Below are 26,997 nucleotides of genomic sequence, written 5' to 3'. Positions count from 1 at the left end.
ACAGGAACATTCATTTCGAACGCGACCCTGTCTTATGAAAGAACTAATCGTTTAGTTATAAAATTATTTTTACATAATCACTCGAATTAAAGTTAAACGTACAAAAGTCAAGTATCAGAGTTCAGTTCTGCTCTAAAAGGCAATATTTATTACACGCTCTTATCTTATATAAGAATCTGCAGTTGTTTTTGTAGGCGGGATGTTTCTGCTTGTGCGGTGATAAAACTTCTCAAATGCACTTGTGATGTTCTGTTGTATAAAACTGTTGTTCAGAATCGTACTTCCTTCTTTAATCGGAGTTTTTCCATACAAAAACCTACATAAAGAAACTCCCATACACATCAAGTTATTTCCTGTATAACTGAAATAAATAGGCTAAACCATTTCCGAGTCTATAGGGAACTCTCTCTCACACTCACAAAGTGCCTTTTATAAAATAGTATATATATATATATATATATATATATATATATATATATATATATATGACCCGCTGCAGACTTTTCGTAATTTTGGACCTCTCCTCATATTAGGTAGCTGACAACATAACCCAACCAGGCTTCCTGGCATTCAGATGCATTAACTGTCTAGATTTTTAAAAAAGGGTGCAATATGATTGGACAAAATGTGGTGCTATTAGAACTGCAGTCGTTAGTTTCATAGGCATCTAAATGTGTGCATGCTGCACAAAACAGACCAACAACACTGACGTCAGCTAAAGAAGAAATTAAAAGGTAGAATAGGTGCGTATTGTCGAGCGAAGGGGGGAAATGAGAGAAAACATTAAAATGGCACGTAAGAATGTATTATGTTGGTGCAAAAATAATGTCGTTTTACATATATACATTATTTTTGCATTAACCTAATATCATTTTGCATCAACCTAATGCAACCTTTCAACCTAGTTGAAAGCAGGATGTTGAGGAAAACACCTATAAGAAAATTACAAGTAAAGAGATAATAGACACGACCAAAACACCGAGAAAAATCAAGTTGATATTTTTTAAACAAATTAAAAACTATTAAAATCTAATATTTCTGAACAAATTTGCATTCTTTCAGAAAGATAAAACCCTTAATTTTATCATATTAAAAACAGAATAATATAATACATATTTAATATTTTTTAATAAATGTTTAAATTGAAATATTTTCCAAAATCCAAAGTAGCAATTTTTCATAAACTTCAACCAAAATTTTAAATATTTAAAAAATGTTTTTCAATCAATTAAACTAATTTTTTGCCGACAAAGATTTATGATAAGTTGCTATAAGAATATTCAAAAATATTTAAATGCTAATATCTGAATTTTAAATAATTACAAAATATCATTATTTATGACGAGTTGATAATTTAATTGAGAAATGTAATCTTAATTTTTAAGCTTTTTTAAACTATGGAAACTTATACCAGTTACAAAGAACTAAACTAAAACTACTTTATTTTCCGATATATTTTTTTTACATCAACTATAATTTTGTGGTATTTTATATTTAAGTTTTAATATCATTTTTAGTCTGCGCTTATTATTTCTAAAATTTTCCTTATATTTTTTCAGAATAATTCAGTGTTATTTCTTATTTTATTTAGAATTAATAATATTATTTACAGAATTTGAATTTACTTTTTATTTCATGAAATCATTTTCAATTTCTTCTTTTTTAATTAATAACAAGTGAACCACATGATTTCCCATTAACCAATTATACTGTATTTTTACCCAATTTCATAAAAAGTATGTAAAATGTATTGTTTGTAGCGGATTAAATATTTTATTGAATTTCGTTTGAAAATTATAGACAGACGATCGCTTTTGGTCCACTTTGAATGCTTGTCTTCGTATTATCATTTCATTGGTTCATTTGAGTCACGTGATATCAACGAACACGCAATCGATAATCTTTTGATTTTGAGCGGTTTTTCTATAAATGAAATAACGACTGTGTGTAACATCTACTACCATACTTGACATAAGCAAAAAATTACAAAAACAAATGTTAAACTTCTACAATTTTCTAGGTTTTTTTTTTAGTATCGATTCATCGAAATAATTTCTATTTAATAGTGTATTAGCAACATTAGGTTTGCGAAAAGAAAATTATAACATTTATTTTAAAAATTTTGAAGTTGTGTTTTCGTAAAAATAATGAAACCCATTTTTAATGCTAATCTGAAAGATAATGATTATTTATAATATATTAAACAACTTTCACATTTCAAAACACAAAAGGTGAAAAATCTAATCTTTTGTTATTTTGTCTTTTGTATTCACCTTTTCAGTGCCTCTTGCTATGCTAATTATACATTCGGTGCTCTGCATTGTGTATTTTTTAAATTCTTACACAGTCTTCTATACAAACTAATCCTCTTCCCTCGTCTTTGTTTTTCACGTAAAATTTGTCAGTATCATCCTTTGAGTATAGTGCAATGGCATCGTCATAAAATTCCTGGTTTTCTGGTTGAGATGTCCGAATTCTTCTTTGGTCCAATCTATAAACGGCTCGGATTGTCTTACTATACCTTTTTATTAGGTTTCTACTATATAGTTTAATTTCTATGAGTTTGATTGTTCTTTTGCGGTATTCTTTTCCTATTGCTTCTTCCATTTGTTATTACTATTATTGGCTCACAAGGAGCTTTCACGCAGATAGATCATAAAAGATCTCTTCTTGAAAACAACCAGTAGTGTTCCCTGGAAGCTGAGTGACAATAAGTCTCCCCAAATTTCCAGTACTCTCTACCGCTTTCGATAACATTTGCAAATGAATTTGTATTATCGCAACAGCCGCTTACCATTTATTTCTCGCTAGCAGCGACCATTGGTCTCCACTGGAGTTTGAGTTGCATTTGTCCAGCGGAGGTTTGGTCAGCGCTCTTTCCTCGGTCTTTTAATCCTCCTTTTAAGCCTTTTTCGGCTATTTGGCATCATTCTTTTTGGGACGGCGATGATTGGGTAATGGGAGAGGGGATGAAAAACTTATAAATATACAGCTTCATTGATCTTGATTCCATGTAACGTTTCATGTTTTGCCTCTGCCGCAGCTCGTCTGGCCCGCGCATGTGGCTCGTGTATTAGTCTTCACATTCAAGAGTTTTCTTTAATAATTCAGCTGTTTTCATTATTATTATTAGTTTTATCGTTCCAGCCATTCCTCTCATGCCAATGTCTCCCATTCTCTCCTCAAAGATTTCGGAATTGTTCCTACTGCTCCTACTATATTATTATTATTATTATTATTATTATTATTATTATTATTATTATTATTTGCACTTACTAGGAGTTCTCAAACATAGATTATTCATTGACAGCAACCGGTTATCTTTCCTGGAGTTTGGGTGACAACATATCTCCCCAGATGTCCAGTACTTTCCACCTCTTTCCATCCTTTGCAAATGAATTTGCTTTATCGCAACAGCCACTCGCCACTAGCTTCTTGTTAGCAATAGCTATTGGTCTTCAATGGAATTTGGGTAGAATAAATTCATCTCAATGTCCCAGTCTTCTTCGTACTCATCCAGTGGAGGTTTTCTGGGTGCTTTCTCTCCTACCTGATCATTTACGACTATTTGGCATGGTATCAGTCCATGCCGGCACGACTATTTTTTAAGGCAACTTACAATTTTGCTGTTTCTAGTTTTCTTGATTCTATGTGATGTTCCTCTATCTCTTTGCATTAATTTTATTTATATTTCCCTTTATCTTTTTCGAACGTCCTTGGAAATGTTCCTAGTGCTCGTGCAATTATTGATATTGATTTTTTTTTCATGTTTCATATATTATTTCAATTCTCTAGAAAGTTCCGCATATTTATTTCGTTTTCTGTCTCTTTGATCTTCACTTTGTCGTATGTGGGACGGCAAAATCTACAATTTAGTAGTTTCTTTCGTTCTTGTTAATTATTATGACATCTGGTCTTGCTTTGATGTGTTTATCTGCTTCTGTCTCAATGTCTCAAAGGATTTTGTGGTTTTTCATTTTACTCTATGCTTTCTGGTTTGCCCCTGTACAATTTGTCTGCATATCTGAACTGCATTATTATTATTATTATTATTATTATTATTATTATTATTATTATTATTATTATTATTATGATGATGATGATGATGAATTAGGATATATGCATTAGGAACACGATTGTTCAAAAAAGTGGTTCTAGGAGAGGAAGATACTGCAGAATGCCGGATTTGTGGTAAGACCTCAGAGTCAATTGCGCACATTGCAGCAGAGTGTAGTGGACTGACCCAGAGAGAGTACCGCAAAAGACACGGACTCCGGATATATTGGGAGGTGTGTAAGAGGGTTGAGGTGGTGTGCTGGAAAATGGTTTGAGGAGGTTATATATATATATAAGCTTTTCAAAAAACTTATACAACGGTATAGTAACCTATACGCAGCCTCCTTGCTTAGTTGAGTTTTTATACCTCCATGATCGATAAGATTTGGTGACTTAGTTTTCCAGTACTATCTCTAGTGGTTGAAAGATCATGGCAATGGCGTAGAGCTGGGTATATAAAGAGCTCTCGGTTGGTTTCAATAAAAAAGCGGGGCAATGTTGGCAGCTGGTTTGGCTGCCCCATACTCGGCATTACAATCTTCAAAGGAAGAAAAAAAAAACACGATTGTTAAAAAAAGTGGTTCTAGGAGAGGAAGTTGCTGCAGAATGCCGGATTTGTGGTAAGACCTCAGAGTCAATTGCGCACCTTGCAGCATGGTGTAGTAGACTGGCCCATAGAGAGTACCGCAAAAGACACGATCGCATCGAACTCCGGATATATTGGGAGGTGTATAAGAGGGTTGGGGTGAACTGTGCTGGAAAATGGTTTGAGGAGGTGCCTGATGAAGTGAGAACAAGTGAGGACGGGAACATGGAGGTATGGTGGAACAAAAGTGTCATAACGACCAAGCAATTGGAACATAATCGTCCGGATTTGGTCGTCATTGACAAGGTCTAAAAAAACTGGTAGATTGTAGACTTTTCAGTACCCTGAGAAAGGAATGTGAGAGAGAAGGAGAATGAGAGGTGGAGCAATTATGCTTCCTTGGCTTTGGAGATAAGGCGTATACACGGGGTTAAAACACAAATAATCCCGGTCGTAGTTGGTACACTAGGAGTAGTATGAACTCGTCTGGAAGGAAAATTGAAAAAGCTACAAATCCCCGATGTTTTAGGCGGCCTTCAGACCTCTGCTATTGTAGGAACCACCAACATCCTTAGGAAAACCCTTGATCTTTGAAGCTCCTGGTTTGAAGCCGGGATTGAGGAATATCCTCTGGAAATGAATCCCACCCCTTTCCAGAGAGACGTTGATAAACGAAATCAGAATTATTATTATTATTATTATTATTATTATTATTATTATTATTATTATTATTATTATTATTATTATTTTCTTTACCTTTTGTAATTTCGTGACATCAGTACTTATTAAATCATGTTTTTTTTTTTTACTTATTATTACTTCTATTTTTTGCTTTAAGTCGGGCCATTATTAACACTGCTCACCTATTAACGTGAATATAAATACATATATCCATAGGGCTATACATAAGTCGTGGAAATAATTGGATTCCACGTTGTATTTATTTGATAGAAGAGCTGTTTACTTGGATGAACCACGTCCTGACCTTAACGCTGCGAACGCTAGATATACGTGCGCACAATTAGTCGATATTTCAAATGCAGTGAAACTTAGCAGATTAAATGCTTCAGGCAAATTGTTAACTAAAGAAATAGTTTACCATTTCAGCGCTAAGAATAGATACAACGCCATATTTGATTATGAGATTCATTGCTTAACATACAAAACTTTTGATAGAATTCTGAATTATAAATATGACACATTCAATAACATCATTCAATGTAGTTTTATTATCTATGTACGAGAAATTAAGGCATGGCAAATGTATGACATAGAATTACAACTGCTCACTCTGATTCTTTATTCGTGTCATATTGAGGCACGACAGATTTAGGCACGACAGACAAAAGTTTGCAAATTGTCATTGCATTAATTTTCGCTAAAAATCTTTGTTAAAATTAATAATTTTTTAGGTGCCAAGAAGAATATTTTTTAAATATGACGAGTCAAACAAAAAAAAAAAAAATTAAAATCGTAAATGTTCTTTTTAATATAAATAGTAAGTGTTTACCAAAACAGTACAATAAAAAATAATTACATAAATAATTTAAGGGAGTTCGAACATGTTGAACAAATTCGAGTTAGTTTAAGCAGGTAAAAATTACTGCTAAGGGGGTCCACATTGAGAAATTTCAACTTGGCAGGCGTAAGTCGACTTAAAGTACTTCTCTACGCTTAAGCAAATATACGTTTATACGTTAAATTCGGTTAATTTTAAAAATTTAGATATCCATCTGTTGCTAGCTTAAATAGTAACGAATAACGCTGGAATAATGCTACACGCTTTCTGCTTCGATTCTAGCTTATGGCATCCAAATCATATATATATTTTTTAACTTGCATGCATTAAAATATCATATTTGAGCGTATTTTACGACCAGGCAACATCAGGCGGCATGTCAGTATATATATATATATATATATATATATATATATATATATATATATATATATATATATATTATTCATGGGACAATTTCAATATTTTTCTCTGATTCCATTACAATTACCGGTTCCGATTCCAATAACAGAGCGCCTGAAAACACAGCGAGAGCATACGAGTATTATAGGCCCCCACTGCCCCGATCGAAAGAGTTTATTAAATGGTCTCGATTTAAGTTCGTTTATATAGAAATGTTTCGATATTTGGAGCTTTACTTATCGCAAAGAGAACAATTAGTTTAAGATATAAATATGCCAAATTTATTAAAAAAAAAACCAACAATTTGTTTACGTTTAATTTCATAACTTTATTAATTTTGCGGTGGAACAACATCTATAAATAACGGATATGTTCATTTTTTTTATTTGTATTTCACCAATAATTTATATACAAAATACACATTGGGAAAATGGTGCATAAATCATAAATTCTTTTCATGTGATAGAAACTTATGCATATATAACAATGTTATAAGGGGTACCGGACAATTTGACCTAAAACTGATTAGTTTTTCTTGAACCCTAAGTATTTTCTGAGAGGGAAAGACAGGCAGATATTTTTGTATGAAGTTTTATTGATTTAATTTCTAACACTGAATAAATTTATTATTGGCAGACAATTTATTGATATTTTTAGCCATTTTATGGAAAATATTTTTTTTTTATTAAAACCGTATTAATATTTTTTGAATATATATATATATATATATATATATATATATATAACATGTACATATAACACACACACACGTATACACACACATATATATATATATATATATATATATATATATATAACATATTGACACTTTTTGAATAGGAGTAAATGTGGTATTGTGGCAAGTGAAATAATTCTAGCTAAGACTAAGATAGATAGTATAAGATGTTGACCAACGATCTCCACTTTCCCACAGTTTTGATGACATTGTTCTATGTTATGTTTGTTAGCAAATACATAATTCAAAGTGTAGTGTCTGTTCTAATACTACAATTTGTTTTTTCTGTCCTCAGTTGGTGCAAAAGAAATCCTTGTAGACTAAGAAACTTTTTATTTTTATCGCAATTTAGAATGCCTTTTTTTCGAGAGCTGAATTCTTTACATTATAAACCAATGCTGTGTCCAAATCTGCCTCATTCGGAACATAAGTAAATAGAATGCCATATAATTAATAGCACCCGTAACTAAGTTACATAATGAGATTCTACTTTTTAGGCGATTATGTGTGATTGAACATTCTAAAAGACTTGACAGAAAAAAAGAAAAAAACAATTTATTTTAGGATTTGAACTGAGGATGAATTTCTTCTATAAATTTAATTTTTGACCACGAAACCCAAGTCTGACTGGAATGATCATAAAACCACACAATCATTTAAAAAAGTTAATACTATCCCCCCCAATCGTCCATTAAAACTGCCCTAAAACACTTAAATGTCTAAGAAATTTGGGTCTTCTTTTATGTTAATTTATATGTGAAACTGAATTTTAAAAGAATTCATGTTTTCCTTCCAAACAAATTTTTTAGAGTGTCTATACGTAATCGCCTGAAAAAACTAGAATCTCACTTTTGCTTAGAGGGATTTTTTGAAGACTTTCACATACTACTACTGCAACAATAATAATTTTTATATTGTAAAATAATCCTCTTAATTTCTATATTTACATGAAAATATGTTTAAATATGAAACGAAATATAAGAAAAACATCTTAGTGAATGTATTTATAAATTTCTTTCAAATATTTTTTTAGAAATACGCATTTACATTTTTGTTGGCAGACAAATCTTCAGTCTTCATTTACGTCTTATCAGCGGAAAGAATATACATTTATCTGACAAAATTGCTTTAATTAAAACCATGAATCGTTTATGACTCTATTTGAGATTATGGTCTTTTATCCGTATATTGACAATTTGCTTTTATGACAAGTAAACACGACTTAGCAGACAGGATATTCCAAAATAAAAAAAGGCGGATGCCAAAATGTGTCTAGCGTAGAAGTGTGTAACATCTTGAAGTCCATTAAAAGTACTGAAGTTACTTTTTCAGGTTTGTAAATGCTGATAGGCTTGACAAAAGTCAACAGTTTTTTTTACACAATGGAAATTAAATTTACATTTTTTATGTTATTATGATGTGTAGATTTTAATATCACTGGTAGCTAATAACAATAAACGTTCAGTTAATCTTTAGTATCAACAATGTAAAATGAACGTCAACAAGGAGTCGTTTTTGGAATCGGAACTTAGACTAAAATTTTTCCGATTCCGATACCTCGAAAAGTTCCGATTTTTCTGATTCTCGATTCCGATTTCGATTAATCGTCGCAACAATATATATATATATATATATATATATATATATATATATATATATAGAGAGAGAGAGAGAGAGAGAGAGAGATAGAGAGAGAGAGAGATAGATACAGTTAAGAAGATAAAGCATGAAGTTACATGGCGAATTTTTTACATTATTAAGTAAATAAGAGTTACAGAAAGAGGAATAAGAAATATATCTCTTTAGGCCTTGATATTTTGAAGATAAATGCTTCTCCTCAGAAAGGGAGAAAATTGCAGCATTATACAAAAGTAAAGTAAAAGTAAAAGAGAACACCGAGTTCGAAAACATTCAGGTTAGAACTAAAATAATTGGGAATTGGAAAAAATTATAGAGGGCGCAATATGATGGGGAGACTGTACAAAAAAAAAATAAATAAATAAAAGTAGTAAGAAACAATATAGTAGTAAACAATATATAAGAAAATAAAATACATAGAAAGTTTTTAATTTATAAAAATGTTTAAAAATTTCAAAAACTTAAAAACATTTAAAAAACATAAAAGGTTTTAAAAAAGTAAAAAATTAAAAAAATTACAATAAAGTTCTGAAGAAAATGAATAAGGAATTTAAATATAAATAAAACACGACAAATAGAGTACAAAAAGTAAGAGAATAGTAAGAAATGAGACAAAAGTTAATAAATATATATACTAGCATGGGTGTCCGGCGTTGCTGAGACAAAGAAATGTATGCTGAGACAAAGAAAAACAACAACAAAAAGAAACAGTCAATTTTTTTTTAACTTTCACTCCTATTATGATCCCTTAAAATTAATTTTTTGGGGGCTCAAATCAAGTTATTAAGTTAGATTCATGCCCAAGGAACCGTTATCTAAAATTTCAAGTGGTTAGACCCACAATTGTCGGAGAAGTTTGGTAGAGTTCTCAAAGGTCAAATCGTTGAACTTTGACCCTTGAACAGCCAAATTTCTTGCAAAAAACCCATCACATAGATTTTCCCAAATCTTAGTACCCTGTATATCAAATTTCGAGTCTGTAGACTTAAAACTGTCAGAGTTATTGTGTAGGGAAATGTACACAGACACACACACATACACACACAAACAGACACATTCACTTATATATATATATATATATATATATATATATATATATATATATATATATATATAGAGAGAGAGAGAGAGAGAGAGAGAGAGAGAGACTAGAATGGGCGTCTGGCGTTGCGCAGGTGTTTGGATGTGTATGTTTAGCCAAAAAAAAAAAAAAAGTGGTAGTAGGAAGGCAGACTCGAACCCGTATCGCAAAGGAGGAAAAGAACGGGATAAAAGCTAACATTTATGCTGTTACAATCACAGCCAAACCGGAAGCGACATTTCTTTAAAATTAAGACTAGACAATCTAAAGGAGAGGATAACTTTAAAAAATATCGGCGAAAAAAGTTACCCCCCCTTCCTCCCTGTAGAAACATGCCTAGCTGAAGGGGAAGATATTAATGTTTTTAGCCAATTTTTCGATATTTGTCGTATGAAAGGTCGAACTTTAAAACGATACTGATCTTGGTAAAATCTGTCCGCTCTATTGAAAGTTTAAAGCAGACATGCAAACAGACATACATACATTTATATATTGGTAACTAAAAATTTTCGACCCAAACTGATGAAAAAACTTGCCCTATCTCTGAATACCCTTTACGTAAAATTTAAAATATTTAGACCAGAAATTGTCTGAGTAATTTGGAAGAGATGGCAGATGTCAATTTTTTAAAACTTTGACCCTATTATGACCCCTTAACATTTATTGTTTTGGGCTCAAATCAAGTTATTAAGTTAGATCCATGTCCAATTAACCTATATCTAAAATGTCAAGTGCGTAGACCCAACATTGTCGAGGGAGTTTGGTAGAGTTCTAAAAGGACAAATCGTTGAACTATGACCCCTTAATCGCCAAATTTCTGGCCCAAAACCGATCTCATCGATTTTCCAAAATCTCAGTACCTTGTATATCAAATTTTGAGTCTGTAGACTAAAAATTGACGGAGTTATTTAGTAGGGAATCGTACACAGACACACAGATACACAGACACGCTCACTTTTATATATATATATATATATATATATATATATATATATATATATATATATATATATATATTCCTATAAATTCTTATTTCGTTTGTGTGCTTTGATATTCATATTACAACCCCTCTTTTCTATTTATTTAAAAAGAAAATACAATTTTCTTATATATGGCTTGTGGAATTGCATTCACTAGCAAAAGATCTAGCTAATTTTCATATTCCTTTAAACATTCATTTAAATTAATTCCCTATTAGTTTTTCGGTTTTCTTATGGGGTAACCATCTTTAGTTAACTATTACGTGTAATTATATTCATGCAGATGTACTATATGATTTATATTTGCATAATATTTGTGTAAAAAGTTTAGAGTAAACAAAATATTGTTTCCATATATGTTTATGTATACGTATATAATTTTGTTTAATCTATCTATCTATCTATCTATCTATCTATCTATCTATCTATCTATATATATTTTAATCTACAGACTCGAAATTTGATATACAGGGTCCTGAGATTTGGGAAAATCGATGAGATCGGTTTTGGGCCAGAAATTTGGTGATTAAGGGGTCATAGTTCAACGATTTGACCTTTGAGAACTCTACAAAACTCCTCCGACAATTTTGGGTCTACACACTTGAAATTTTAGATATAGGTTCCCTGGACATGAATTTAACTCAATAACTTGATTTGAGCCCCAAACAATAAATTTTAAGGGGTCATAATAGGGATCAAAGTTAAAAAAATTGACATCTGCGGTCTCTTCCAAATTATTCAGACAATATCTGGTCTAAATATTTGAAATTTTACATAAAGGGTATTCTTTTTCGTTTTTTTACAAGGTGGTCACAACTTATCAAGGCCCGGAAGCCACTCAGGGATAAGGGTTATTGTAAGTACAGTACGTTTGTGTGGATATTTAATAAAGTGTCTACTTAAGGGGGCGATTCCACAGAAATTTGTTTACGTTGGGCTTTAAGACATCCAGTTGTAGTCAGGAGGGAAGCAGACAGACGGAACAGAGTTTCTAAGAAAAAAGCTTTGTTCATGGAATCCACGTTTTGATTTAGGCTGGATAAAGAGTGGGGAAAGTTTTTGACAGTGGATTCAGCTAGACGGGTGTTTTTCGTAAAAGATTGGCGAGAAGAGGACCAGGGATTAGAGTTCAGACGGGCACCTGCCATGGAAATAACGATAAAACAAAGATAGGCTTGCAACGTCTCTTCTGTGGGAGAGAGGTTGCAGGGAAGAGAAAAGGGCATCCCTCACTAAGCCACGAAGTTTATTTCGTACTCTGTCAAGGCAGGATAGGCGATTTTTAGCAGCCCCTGCCCAGACATGGCAGCAATATTGTATCCTATCAGAGATAGGGCAAGCTTTTTCGTAAGTTTGGGTCGAAAAGTTTTAGTTACCAATGTATAAATGTATGTATGTATGTCTGTTTGCATGTCTGTCTTAAATTTTCAATAGAGGCGACGGATTTTACCAAAATCAGTATCGCTTTTACGTTCGACCTTTCATACGACAAATATCGAAAAATTGGCTAAAAAACATTAATATCTTCCCGTTCAGCTAGGCATGTTTCTACAGGGAGGGGGTCACTTTTTCGCCGATATTTTTTAAAGTTATCCTCTCCTTTAGATTGTCTAGTCTTAATTTTAAAGAAATTTCGCTTCCGGTTTGGCTGTGGTCGTAACAGCATGAACGTCACGTTCTTTTCCTCCTTTGCGATACGGGTTCGAGCCTGCCTTCTTACTACCACTTTTTATGCTCAACATACACATCCAAACATCCGGGCAACGCCGGGCTGAAATGCTAGTATATCTACAAAAGTGAACGTGTGTGTGTGTGTGTGTCTACTTGGGTCTCTGTCTGTGTACATTTTCCTACGCAATAACTGTCAATTTTTAGTCTACAGACTCGAAATTTGATATACAGGGTACTGAGATTTGGGAAAATCTTTGTGATCGGTTTTCTACCAGGCATTTGCTTGTTAAGGGGTCAACTATTTGACCTTTGAGAACTCTACCAAACTCCTCCGACAATTTTGGGTCTAAACACTTGAAATTTTAAATATAGGTTCCTTGGACATGGATCTAACTTAATAACTTGATTTGAGCCTAAAACAATAAATATTAAGGGGTCATAATAGGGGTGAAAGTTAAAAAAATTGACCGTTTCTTTTTGTTGTTTTTTTTTGCTACCAGCCGGGCACCCATGCTAGTATGTATATATATATATATATATATATATATATATATATATATATATATAAAGATATATATATATATATATATATATATATATATATATATATATATGTAAAATTTTAGGATTCATAGTTAAATTCTGTGGAGTAAAAATATAAAATTTAAAACAATTTATTGTTGAAACAAGCAATACAAGAGATTTAAAGTTCTTTTCTTAATCCATGAATTTTCAATGCATGGCACATATCTTCAGAGGAAATGAATTAAGCAAAATAGTCATTAATAATAACCATAAAGTTTCTATTTAGCATATATTTTTAAAATTAGAGTTAAAATGAACATAGATAAGGGCATTAATTGTTTAAGTTACCCCAACGCGAGAATCGGATTAATCATGAAAATGATATATATTCCGAATTGAACGATTCGAATTGTATCCCGGAAACAGTGATGAACATTAGTGTTATATGTTATAATGATTAATATATATATATATATATATATATATGTGTGTGTGTGTGTGTGTGTGTGTGTGTGTGTGTAAATTTAAAATAATTGGACATTAACTAGATGAAAAAATTATATTTTCAAATGCCAAAGTTAAAACTTTTATATATATATATATATATATATATATATATATATATATATATATATATATATATATATTATATATTATGTATGTATATGTGAGTGTGAAATATGTTTGTGTTTCCGGGTTAAATATTATGAATTTATAACAAACCGAATTATTAAGTGATCGTATTCTTTTTAATAGAACAAATACAGAAGCGAATAGTAAGAAGAAGAAGAAGAAGAAGAAGAAGAAAAAGAAGAAGAAGAAGATAAGTGGAGTCTTAGAAAATGGAAAAGAAAGTGAAAAATAAAAACCAAATATACGTAAAAGCAAACAGAAAAGTTTTAAATTGAATAAAATATAATTTTACGCAGTAGAAAACCAGAATATTAATATAAAAAAAACGGTAATAACCGATTAAATGGAAACAAAAATAAAAGACCGGGTAGAAAACAACAGTGAAGAAATAAATGATTAAAATCGTAACCTTCCCACGATTAGGAAATACTTTATGTTACTTGAAGGCATAAATGTTTACATATTCTCGCCTGTCAAAATAACTTATATGAATTTTAAAATAAAGTACGTATGGAATATGTTTGAAGCCAAATTACAACGCGAAATTATTAAAATAAATAAATGTTTATTTTTTAAATATATATTTCGGAGTAAAACTCCTTCATCAATCTTTTATATTTTTCCTATTTTTCCTCGCCATGATGTTTAGCTGAAGAAAGTTGAATGAAGATATCATGTGAGGTTAACTGTGGTGTTGTTTATGTAATGCCGGAAGAATGCGCCTGGCCGCGCGATTTGAAAATCAGGGCAATTACTTTTTCTTTTTTTTTAATCCGTGTTAGACCTCTTCAAATGACCAGTGGTAACAAAACGATAAGAAAGTGGTTTGAGTTCCGTTATGGGAGCATTGATTAAATTTTAATAAAAGAAAATCGTATCATATACGTTTAGGAAGTCAAATCAGAACGCAGAAATAATCAATATATATTTTTAAATACTTGTTTGAACTTAAAATAAACAAATATTTTACTTATTTGAAATTTATATATTTCGGTACATCACCATCTTCACAATTTTTTTCTTCTTCTTTCTTACTATGATATTAGTTGGAGAAAGAAGATTCGAATTACCTAAAAGTTTATATTATAGCTCAATAGCGTACGTTTAAGGCTCTTAATTTCACATCATGTAAACGTTACTAGTTAAGAAAAAAATTCTATATTTCTTTCAAGAAGACATTATTTAAAGACAATAGTTTCTCCTCATTTATCTCTACTATTATATAAAAGGAACTTTGTCGGTGTGTGTGTTCGCACGCGCGTGTGTGCATGAGTAGGTGTGTGAGAGGGTTTCTTCCTTATGGATTCGAAAACGGCTAGGCTGGTTTTTATGCAATTTCACACAAAAATACTTTATGCACCTGCCACTGTTTTTAGATAGTTTTTGTATCGCAATATATAATTTACTACTTTATATATATATATATATATATATATATATATATATATATATATATATATATATATATATATATATATTATACACACACATACACACACGCGTATATATATAGTTCCAACGAGTGAAAAAACCTATATATAAAAATATCTGAAGAGAGCTGAACAAGTCTTGAAACGCGTTATAAAAATATTTTAAAATAAAAAATGATAAAAATCTGAAAAACCCACAATTTTTGATGGTCACACTCTTTATATATATATATATATATATATATATATATATATATATATATATATATATATATGTATATATATATATATATATATAAAGGGCGTAGAATTACTAATTCACAAAAGAATTAAGAAGACATAGATGGCGTAGAAGAAGACGAGGCAAAAAGGAGTCAGAGGAAAGAAATTATGCTGATAAGGAGGAGTAAAAGATGCAGATGCCGGGAATGAAAGACGTTACTCCTCCCCCATGCACGCGGCTTTACTTTTTATTTAATCATTTATAAAAGTACCCTTTATCCGCTCCACGCACGGTACATTTTCTGTGCGCTTGTGTAGAAGTGTGTACCTATTTACGTACACATGTAGGTACGCACAAGTGTTTAAGATGACATAAAATAACACGTACGGCCTTCCGGGTCAGATTAACATTAAAAAGATCGTTCAATTCAACGAAAAAAATAACGGGACCCTGAAGATAATCAAGGCTATCATTAACAAACCTCTCGTGTAAAGTGTCCAACCTTTACACACTGGCTTCACGAATAGCAGAGCCGAAATAAAAAGACAAACGATTTAATGTTTAAATCTATTCCAACCCCGACCTATCTTGCTCGCCTTTCTCAACCTGATCGTTATATTAGTCCCCTTCCTCCCGCTACCCTCATCTTTTAATCGCGTCTTTCTTATCTTGAACAGTAAGTACTTATATCAAGAAAGATCCAGGTTTTACAAGACCCGCAATTTCAGAGATTAATTTCCCATGTCTGTTTGAAGCTGGGGCTCGTTCTTTTATATCATGGAAGCGATGGAAAGCGTGATTGTTCAGATAGTATTATCGATGGCAGCGGCGGATGTATTCAAAGACGAAAACAAATTTGTCGAACCAGAAAATTACAAAATGCGCCTGTCTAACACAAGCATTAAACCAGTCTTACTCTATGGGATATGAGGGAAACACGTATGAGCTTAAAAGAATCAATCCTCCATATGACCCAAATTGTATGCAGAGTTGTTATGGTGTAATGTTTACCTACCATATTTCGTGAGATTATTGACTCTTCTTTACACTATGTATAGAAGAGTCTACAACGAAGAAAATAATATCCCAGAGAAAAAGCTAATAGATATCGTTTTCGACACATTTGAAAGACCAATTGCGCAAACATGTTCTAACAGCGACGATTAAAAGAAAATGTAAGATTACGGACGTGATTGTAATAAACATTAGATAAAAAACAAACAAACAAACAAACAAACTAGTATTGAATACATACGAAGCAAGGTTATATGAAGGTTTTTTTTTATTTATCTTATTTCGTACTTATATGGCCCCTTCTAGACACAGTATATACATCAGTCTACAGCAAAGGATTTGGTTGGCTTGGAACAGTTTCTACTGCTCAGTTTAGGATCCGTTCTCAACAATTAGCCCGGCAGAAACGGGGCCATTTCGATGGCATTTTATCTGTCTGACTGACTGCTGATTATTCATAGGAGCTCTACACTCCTAGGCACTGGCTCTCGTCTTTGAAGAGTAGTGACTTTATGGCTAATTGCTTGAAGCGCGCTGACCGGAAGATGCTAATGGGGCAACCCGGGACATATTTAATAGGCTAAATGGATTGTTTATCGGCACTTGCTTTATTCTTCCCAATTCTATAGTAGTTAGAAATAATTCTAAGAGTGAAATAGCTGCAGCCAGGAGAAGGCATTCCGAAGTCATCAGAAAATGCATCATGTCGCAGAAATCAGTAACTGGTGATTTCTGGAATATTTATAACAGTGTAATAAATAATGGGCAAGCGACAATTTCCCCACGATTTAACATTGTTTGCAGAACAACTAAAAAGTCGAATTTCTTTGTTAACTATTTTGCCTTCAATTCGACTTTAGATCCAACACCGCCTTTCCAAATCTCCTTTTGCGGACAGTAGCCACATTCAATGATCTGATAATCACCTTTTCTTTTGTTCATAACGTCATGTTAAATCTAATTATGATGTAATATTAGACCTAACCATGATATCATATAAAATCTAAACATGATGTAATACAAAAATCTAAACCTGATGTCATATTAAATCTAATAATGATGTCATATTCAATCTCAACATGATGTCATATTAAATCTAATAATTATGTCATATCAAATCTAATAATGATGTCATATTTAATCTAATCATGATGTCATATTAAATCTAATCATGATGTCATATTAAATCTAATCATGGATTCATATTAAATCTAATCATGATGTCATATTAAATCTAATCATTATGTCATATTAAATCTAATCATGATGTCATATTAAATCTAAACATGATGTCATATTAAATCTAATCATGATGTCATATTAAATCTAATCATGATGTCATATTAAATCTAATAATGATGTCATAATAAATCTAATAATGATGTAATATTAAATCTAATCATGATGTCATATTAAATCTAATAATGATGTCATATTAAATCTAATCATGATGTCATATTAAATCTAATCATGAATTCATATTAAATCTAATCATGATGTCATATTAAATCTAATCATGATGTCATATTAAATCTAATCATGGATTCATATTAAATCTAATCATGGAGTCATATTAAATCTAATCATGATGTCATATTAAATCTAATCATGATGTCATATTAAATCTAATCATGGATTCATATTAAATCTAATCATGGAGTCATATTAAATCTAATCATGATGTCATATTAAATCTAATCATGATGTCATATAAAATCTAATGATGATGTCATATTATAACTAATCATGATGTCATATTAAATCTAATAATGGATTCATATTAAATCTAATCATGATATCATATTAAATCTAATAATGATGTCATATTACATCTTATCATGGAGTCATATTAAATCTAATCATGATGTCATATTAAATCTAATCATGATATCATATTAAATCTAATAATGATGTCATATTAAATCTAATCATGTAGTCATATTAAATCTAATCATGATGTCATATTAAATCTAATCATTATGTCATATTAAATCTAATCATGATGTCATATTAAATCTAATCATGATGTAATATTAAATCTAATCATGATGTCATATTAAATCTAATCATGATGTCATATTAAATCTAAACATGATGTCATATTAAATCTAATCATGGATTCATATTAAATCTAATCATGGATTCATAATAAATCTAATGATGATGTCATATTAAATCTAATCATGATGTAATATTAAATCTAATCATGATGTCATATTAAATCTAATGATGATGTCATATTAAATCTAATGATGATGTCATATAAAATCTAATGATGATGTCATATTAAATCTAAACATGATGCCATATTAAATCTAATCATGATGCCATATTAAATCTAATCATGATGTCATATTAAATCTAATCATGATGTCATATTAAATCTAATAATGATGTCATATTAAATCTAATCATGATGTCATATTAAATCTAATCATGATGTCATATTAAATCTAATCATGATGTCATATAAAATCTAATGATGATGTCATATTAAATCTAATCATGATGCCATATTAAATCTAATCATGATGTCATATTAAATCTAATCATGATGTCATATTAAATCTAATCATGATGTCATATTAAATCTAATCATGATGTCATATTAAATCTAATAATGATGTCATAATAAATCTAATAATGATGTAATATTAAATCTAATCATGATGTCATATTAAATCTAAACATGATGTCATATTAAATCTAATCATGATGTCATATTACATCTAATCATGATGTCATATTAAATCTAATCATGGATTCATATTAAATCTAATCATGAATTCATATTAAATCTAATCATGATGTCATATTAAATCTAATCATGATGTCATATTAAATCTAATCATGATGTCATATTAAATCTAATCATGATGTCATATTAAATATAATCATGGATTCATATTAAATCTAATCATGGAGTCATATTAAATCTAATCATGATGTCATATTAAATCTAATCATGATGTCATATTAAATCTAATCATGGATTCATATTAAATCTAATCATGATGTCATATTAAATCTAATCATGATGTCATATAAAATCTAATGATGATGTCATATTAAATCTAATCATGATGTCATATTAAATCTAATAATGGATTCATATTAAATCTAATCATGATATCATATTAAATCTAATAATGATGTCATATTAAATCTTATCATGGAGTCATATTAAATCTAATCATGATGTCATATTAAATCTAATCATGATATCATATTAAATCTAATAATGATGTCATATTAAATCTAATCATGGAGTCATATTAAATCTAATCATGATGTCATATTAAATCTAATCATGATATCATATTAAATCTAATCATTATGTCATATTAAATCTAATCATGATGTCATATTAAATCTAATCATGATGTCATATTAAATCTAATCATGATGTCATATTAAATCTAATCATGATGTGATATTAAATCTAAACATGATGTCATATTAAATCTAATCATGATGTCATATTAAATCTAATCATGATGTCATATTAAATCTAATCATGATGTCATATTAAATCTAATCATGATGTCATATTAAATCTAATCATGATGTCATATTAAATCTAATCATGATGTCATATTAAATCTAATCATGGAGTCATATTAAATCTAATCATGATGTCATATTAAATCTAATCATGATGTCATATTAAATCTAATCATGATGTCATATTAAATCTAATCATGATGTCATATTAAATCTAATCATGATGTCATATTAAATCTAATCATGATGTCATATTAAATCTAATCATGATGTCATATTAAATCTAATCATGATGTCATATTAAATCTAAACATGATGTCATATTAAATCTAATCATGGATTCATATTAAATCTAATCATGGATTCATAATAAATCTAATGATGATGTCATATTAAATCTAATCATGATGTAATATTAAATCTAATCATGATGTCATATTAAATCTAATCATGATGTCATATTAAATCTAATCATGATGTCATATTAAATCTAATGATGATGTCATATTAAATCTAAACATGATGTCATATTAAATCTAATCATGATGCCATATTAAATCTAATCATGATGTCATATTAAATCTAATCATGATGTCATATTAAATCTAATCATGGATTCATATTAAATCTAATCATGATGTCATATTAAATCTAATCATGATGTCATATTAAATCTAATCATGATGTCATATTAAATCTAATCATGATGTCACATTAAATCTAATCATGATGTTATATTAAATCTAAACATGATGTCATATTACATCTAATCATGATGTCATATTAAATCTAATCATGATGTCATATTAAATCTAATCATGATGTCATATTAAATCTAATCATGATGTCATATTAAATCTAATCATGATGTCATATTAAATCTAATCATGATGTCATATTAAATCTAATCATGATGTCATATTAAATCTAATCATGGTGTTATATTAAGTCTAATCATGAAGTCATATTAAATCTAATCATGATGTCATATTAAATCTAAACATGATGTCATATTAAATTTAATCATGATGTCATATTAAATCTAAACATGATGTCATATTAAATTTAATCATGATGTCATATTAAATCTAAACATGATGTCGTATTAAATCTAATCATGATGTTATATTAAGTCTAATCATGATGTCATATTAAATTTAATCATGATGTCATATTAAATCTAAACATGATGTCATATTAAATTTAATCATGATGTCATATTAAATCTAAACATGATGTCATATTAAATCTAAACACCTCGAAAGCATCTTATACCTGCTATACTACTAAAATAATGCTCCGCTGAGGTTGCTCCGGTGCTCTCTAAGCTCTACAAGAAAAGCTTAACGAATTTTGCTTTCCTGACTGCTGGAAAATTTCTTCTGTTGTACTAGCTTACAAGAATTCTGGTGAAAGGACTGACTCAATCGCTCCATTAACCTCCTCCATCTCTTCGCCCAAAATTTTGAGTCCTTAACCAATAGCTACAACCAACGTGGAATCATGTAGACCAGACAACCCCGAGGCACGATATATGTGAGCCATACGCACATATCTAACTTGAATAATAATAATAATAATAATAATAATAATAATAATAATAATAATAATAATAATAATAATAATAATAATAATAATAATAATAATAATAATAAACGTTAGAAGCAAGCCGGTCAAAAAATTGTGTCGTGGTGATTCATAGAGATTTACTTCACTAGAACAACGTTGTGATTACAAACCGCCAGACCCGCCGTCTGGTTTCACTCCTGTATGTTAATTGACATTAATAACTACTTGATTTGAAGGAACGCTTTAGACGAATATTGTAACTTTTCGAAATTTAAAGAATAAAAAAGAACACTTTCATTAAGATCAAGTAGTTATTCACATCACATGACGCTGAAGAGTGAAAATAGACGAGTGTTCTTTTTGACAAGTTTTTTCTTTGCAGCTAAATGACCTTATTTTCTCTCAAGATTGTAGAAATATGAAAAAAAATGCTTGCTGGACTGATCCACCCTTCTTTGCCTTGAACTCTTAGACACCAGCTGGTATGAATAAGCACTCGAGCGGAAAATACTAAATCTATGACTCATACAATTGTCGGTAATTTTTTTTTCTGTTAACGTATAACTTAAATGCGATAGCACTTGACTTATTCAAAGAAGAAAAGTGAATTCAAACCTCAGTATAAAAACTTTCGTGTTTTATGGAATTAAGCAAAAATATTCATGATAAACACGTATTTCTGTATTTTGTGTGTATGTGTTTATATGTACGTGTGTATGCATGTGTACTGTACGTTTACAAGTTGTTTGGATGCATTTAATTATATTATGTGTGTTTATATATTGTACGTGTGTGCGTGTATCTATTCTGTTACAAACAAGTAAGCGAGCAAAACATTTTCCTTTTCAAGTAGGGAAGAGAAGTGAGCAAGTAAATAGCAAGTCAGACAACCAGCTGAAACTGACCTCGCCACCTGAAATAAATTTGAAAAGAAATCCCTCACTCTAAAATAAAAGAACGTCGTCGGTGAGTGTTTTTGTTTAATTAAGGTCATCAGAGATTCTAATAATAATTTATACATGAAACATCAACTTACTGACGTAATTCGGTGATTTTATATAATCACTGTAGTAATATATCTAGAGAAACAGTGGATGCGAACATTGGCAAAGCATAATTTTTTGAAGGATGCTGTATACTATTATTTACAATATTTACATAGATATGGCAATGGCATGAATACACTTTAGAGTTGTATCCCCCACAATGAGATATGCCAACTAACTCGTCGAATATGGGATAAATTCCGCATCTAGAAATCTTTGCACAGATTATAATATTCTCATTAGATTACTCGCAAGATCTATAAGAATACGCTAAGGTAATTTTATGTTCGACCTTTGACCTCTTTTTATTAAAGACTAGTCTGGGTGTCCGGCGTTGCCTGGGTGTTTGAATGTGTGTATTGAGCAAAAAATAAAAAGTGGTAGTAGGCAGGCAAGATCGAACTCGTACCGTAAAAAAGGAAAAGAACGTAAAAAAACATGATGTCTTTGCTGTTGCAACCGGAAGTGGCAAAGGTTTAAATTAAGGCTAGTCAATCAAAAAGAGAGGATGAATTTCGAAAATATTGGCGAAAACAGCGACCGCTCCTCATAGAAAAGTGCGTAGTTGAGCGTGAAGAGAATTAATATTTTAAGCCAATTTATCGATATTTGTCGTCCGAAAGGTCGAGCTTCAAAACGATACCGATCTCATGAAAATCCGTCGCCTCTGTCGAAACTTTTAGGCAAACATACAAACATACATGATGACTGCTGCATCTTTACAGATGATCGCCGTCACATTGAGTTCTCCCAATCTTGTCCATGCCATCTCAGATGACTCTGCACCCCCGCTGCAGATTTGCACATCTTAAAGCAGATGTGACATACAAATTGAGCAATTTCCACTGAGTTGAGGTTGAAGGGTATTCCTATGAACAATCACATGTCTTCTACAAACCAGCAGTAGACTTGCAAACTTTGCTGCATGTAAAACAGATCGTTTGGTTCGGACTAATAGATGCAAAGTTGACCTGAACATGAGTTTTGTGCAACTGAAGGTAGTTGACGTAGCCAGCTTTTGACAAAAACACTCGTTCACAAGTGTCGCATTTCCAGCTCTGTGTGTCACGGTTTAGACCATCAATTAAACCTTTCGCTTCATATTGCTGTGGGCCTGCTTTCTTTTCTCTAGAGCATCACAACTTTCACGTACAAGCTTTCGCCACTTCGGCCTTTGCACAGTAAGTCCTTCCCATGTGTCGATGTCGATTTGTAAAACTTTCAGTTTGTTCTTTGTAGAGTCCCTGAACCTCTTCATAGGCTTGTGTTGAGGGCGCTTGTCATTTTCCAGCTCCCTGTAAAAAATTGCTTTGGCAATTTTTCATTCGAACCAGGTGGCCAACTTAAAGCATGTGAGATCTGATTACAAGGGTCTCAACACTAGAGCAACATGCTCTCACAAGGACTTTAGTATCGGGTACTTGTGCTTGCCACTTGATGTTTAAGATATGTCTTAAGCATTTATGTTGAAATCGTTCATGCCATTTAATATGCCTTTGATGCAATGTCCATGTCTGCGATGAATACAACAGTGTGGTTAGCAGACAGGTCTTGTAAACACAGGTCTTAGTCCTGTCTGTGATGCCACGATCAGACCACACTCTCTTCTCCAACCTTCCAAAAGCTACAGATGCCTTCTGAATTCGTCTGCGGATTTCAATAAATCTAAGATTAAAAATGTGACCTGTGGTTCGAAACTTTAACATGACACCCTTATCGCAATCCCAAAACGTATGAACATGTAGAGCAGCAAAATATATAGAGAAAAGAGTAGGTGCAGGAATATCACCTTGCTTTACACCATTGTCAAGTGGGATTTCATCAGACAATTTTCCGTTAAACGAGACTCGAGCTTTCATGTCCCTGTGCAGTTCCTTGAATATTCTAACAAAGGTTGGAGGACACCCTACTTTCTCTAAGAATAACAAGAGAGCATCCCTGTTAAGGTGTCAAATGCTTTGGTTAGATACACAAACACTTGATACAGTGGTATCTGTTGTTCAATGCATATCTCCTGGACTTGCCGGGCTGAAAAAAATCATACCCATAGTTCCTCTGCCAGACCTAAAGCCACTTTGTGACTCTGGAAAAGCATTAGGACAAACACTATCCAGTAACCTGTTTAATAGAAGTCGTGCGAGAACTTTCCCAGCAGCTTCCAAAAGCGTAATCCCATAGTAGTGGTCACAAACATTCTTCTGTCTCTTTCCTTTAAACAGGGTCACCAAGACACCATCAATCCAATCCTGTGGAACAGGAGTACCTTCCCAGATTTCCTCAACAAAACCAAGGATTACATTAGCAATATTCACACTAACAATCTTAAGAAGTTCCACCAGAACACCATCCAAACCAGGTACCTTGCCACTGCTGACTTGTGCGATAGCCAACTGAACCTCAACCAGACTAGGTAAACGATCCTTCTGAATATGATATCACATTGTGGTAGGCTATCAATCGCATCAGCATCTACTATTGAGGGATTGTGAAACACATCAGTAAAGTGCTCTTGCCATCTTTAAAAGATATTTTCTGGATCCTTAATGACAACGGAACCATCTTTCGACATCAGGGGAGATATTGAAGAGGTAGGAGGACTAAATACTTTCGGTGCAGGAGTCCATAAAATTCCTTCGAATTCTTTCTGTGTAAAACCACGGCCACCGAGAGTAAGAAGAAGGCCTGTTAACTGAAAAATGTAGGTGACGGAAAAATGTAGGCAATGTAGGTAAGATTTGTCAGATTGTCAGTACTATATGAGGGCCATTTGAAAAAGAGTAATAAAACATTTTTAAAAAGAAAAAGGAACACAGTTCGATTACTACTTAAACTGAACTTTATTCAATATCAAATATAAACATTATCTATGTAAAATTATGTAATTTTAAAGCAATATACAATTTAATACTGATAAAACTGAATTATTAATTTAGGGAACAAATAATTAAATTGTCACTGATTTCTCGTTGGCATTGGCCATTGGTGTTTCCTGGGGTTTGGGTGACAAAATGCCTCCCCAAGGTACCAGATTTGAACTGCACACTTCCAGTGGAGATTTGGTCAGTACTCTCTCACCTCGGTCTTTCCATCCTCCCTGACCCTTCACAACTAGTTGGTGTGGCGCCAGTTGATGTCATCTACAACAGTTTTATTATTATTATTATTATTATTATTATTATTATTATTATTATTATTATTATTATTATTATTATTATAAGGGTGCTTGTGCAGTGACGCACGTGTATTTTAAATGTTATTTTCAAGTTAAATAAATTTTAGATTTGTATTACTGTACACATAGATTCGAAAATGTTGTCAAAAACAAATATATCACAAATAAATGTTATCAAATGCAAGATAAGTTACTCTTCTACCTATCTGGGAAGGTTTTTAGTGGGTTTACTCACTTTAAAACGTGTAATCGCTCCGAAAATCATACAATGTTTATCAATATATTTTAAAAAGAAAGATATCGGCATGTTTGTAACTTATCTTGCCTTTGATAACATTTATTTGTTATATATTTGTTTTTTGACAACTTTTTCGAATCTATGTGTACAGTAAAACAAACTCGTTATGCAAATTATTTACAGTTAAAATGTTATAAAAAACAAAAAATTGAAGTTTTAAATATATTTCAAAGAAATGAATTACGCCCCGTGCTAAAATATTGATAATTCACCAATCGTAAAAAAAAAAACACTGCCGTGAAAAATGCTTACTTTAAAATATTTGAAAATACTCAGTGAAAAGTTTTATTTATTATTAAAAGAACGGACTGAAAAATATTATATAAAAATTGGGTTTTGCATTACTGTACACAGATTCGAAAAAGTTGTCAAAAAACAAATATATAACAAATAAATGTTATCAAAGGCAAGATAAGTAACTTTTCTACCTAACTGGATATGTTTTCAGTGTTTTTATTTAATGTAACATGTTTATTCAGCTCGAAAAACATACTGTGTTTAACGATGTATTGGAAAATTCAAAATGACGCCCGACTCTCTCTTTAACACGGTAAGTTTGGAAAAAGGTGCTATAAATATAAAACTAGACAAAATGCTGTTAGTAATTCGCTCAATATATATTTCCGTGACATAGGTTGACATATATTCGGTGGTTTATAATAGTATTTTGTCTAGTTTATTATTTATAACACCTTTTCCCGAACGTACCGTGTTAAAGAGAGAGTCGGGCGCCATTTTGAATTTTTCAATACATCGGTAAACAATGTATGTTTTTCGAGCTGAATAAACATGTTACATTGAATAAAAACACGAAAAATATATCCAGTTTGGTAGAAAAGTAACTTGCTTTTGATAACATTTATTTTTTATATATTTGTTTTTTGACAACTTTTTTGAATCTATGTGTACAGTAA

The sequence above is a fragment of the Euprymna scolopes genome, chromosome 6 (genome assembly GCF_053919585.1).
Source record: "Euprymna scolopes isolate OS-2025 chromosome 6, ASM5391958v1, whole genome shotgun sequence".
In the NCBI taxonomy this organism is placed as follows: domain Eukaryota; kingdom Metazoa; phylum Mollusca; class Cephalopoda; order Sepiida; family Sepiolidae; genus Euprymna; species Euprymna scolopes.
The sequence above is the reverse complement of the archived record's forward strand: the minus strand, read 5'-3'. Positions refer to the sequence as shown.